Source organism: Pediculus humanus, genomic scaffold (genome assembly GCF_000006295.1).
Source record: "Pediculus humanus corporis 1103172108319 genomic scaffold, whole genome shotgun sequence".
Taxonomy (NCBI): domain Eukaryota; kingdom Metazoa; phylum Arthropoda; class Insecta; order Psocodea; family Pediculidae; genus Pediculus; species Pediculus humanus.
This window is the reverse complement of record NW_002987888.1, coordinates 299,951-301,811: the sequence shown is the minus strand read 5'-3', so window position 1 is coordinate 301,811 and position 1,861 is coordinate 299,951.

Below are 1,861 nucleotides of genomic sequence, written 5' to 3'. Positions count from 1 at the left end.
TTAAATTAATTTTATAAGAAAAAAAAAAAACGGAATTATCAATGGAAAGAAAAGGAAAAAAAAAATGGAAAAAAGGAATAGAAAAAATACACAAAACGAAAAATAAAAAAGGAAAGTAAAAAAAAAATAAAAAAAACAAGGAAAACTTTTTAAAAATTCAAATCACAAAAAATAAATTTAAAACTTTTTCCCGCCCATTTTGTATTTTTTTTTTTTTTTTTACTTTTATTTTGTCTACGTGATTGATGATCTAATAAAAAAAATAAAATAAAATAAAAGTGAAAATTTTTTACGTCGTCCTTTGAAAACTTAATAATAATAATAATTATTTGTACAATTAAATTTAAAAATCAAATACAAAAGGAAAAGAGGAAAAACGTACATAAGGATTTTTTTAAAATTACTATTAATATACGGGTTGTAGTGACGTAACTGATGACGTCATTCCGGGGTGGAGGAGCGATTGAGCCAATAAGGGACCGATCGGTACATTTTTTTTAATAAGAAATTTTTTTTCCGAATGTTTTTCAACGAAAATTATATAAACACGCACGCACTCACACATTTTCACTCCCCTCCTTCGGAACCCCCCTTTCGCAACCCCCCACGTTTCATTTCAATTTTATATTTAATTTTTTTTTAACGAACTAAAATACATATATATATATATATAAAATAGTATGCGGTAATAATAATAATAATAATAATAATAATAATAAAACAAAATAAATTGTATAAAAGAGGGGAAGGGGGAGAGAGAGAGGGAAAAAACCATTATGCGGATTGCCCGTAAAGTAACTCGAAATAATTTTAATGGATTTTTTCTATTGCTTTTATATAATGCCTGCCTTCGAAAATAAAAACAAAAAAGGAAAAAAAAGGAAAAAACAAAAAGGAAAAAAAGGAAAAAAAAATTTTTCTCTCCCTCACTCACTCTCACTCTTTCTCTCTCTCTCTTCATATATATATATATATATATATATATATATATATATCGGAAAAACGAGTGAGAAAAAATTTTTTTCGTGTAAAAAAAAAAAAAATAAAAATAAAAATAAATTTTCGTGAATAAAATAATAATAATAATGATGATGATGATGATGATAATAATAGAGAAAAATAAAAAGGAGTGGGAAAAAAAAAATAATAATAATAAACAAGAAATTCAAAACTCTCGGGTTATCAAATTTTAGCAAAGAAAAAGAGTATGAGAGAAAGAGAGAGGGGGGAGGAAAGAGAGAGAAAATCTTTGAAATTATACTAATTATAATTATACGATATAAATGACGTCATAATCTTTCTCATTATCTCGGGGAAAATTTCATTATGCGTAAATGAATTGTTTCGTTCTTTTTTTTTTCTTTTTTTTTATTTCCTTCCTTTTTTTTTCTTTTTTACTTTTCTTAAAAACTATTCCTGTTGTTGTTGTTGTTATTATCATTATCATCACCTTAATCATAATCATAATCATCATCATCATCACCGTCGTCTGCGTCGTTATCATTATTCTTTTTCTTAAGGTGATGATTCGGAAAATTTTTCATACTCCTTTTTTATTTATCTTTTTTAATTTTTTTTTTTCGTTAAAATTCAAAATGGCGGAAAAGTTTATTATTATCGTCTGCTTGTTATTAAAAAAAAAAAAAAAAAATTTTACCGGTGATGTGGAATGACCAATCGGAGTTAAATCCATTCGAAACTCAAAATGGTAAAAAATTACCATCACGAAAATTTTTACCGGTAATTTTCACCTTTGACCCCACCGATTTTTTAAAACGTAAACAATCAAGCAGACGACGATGATGAGATTGTGGTGGTGAAAAAAAATGGCGTTCGCGTGATTGTTAATTTTTTTCTTCTT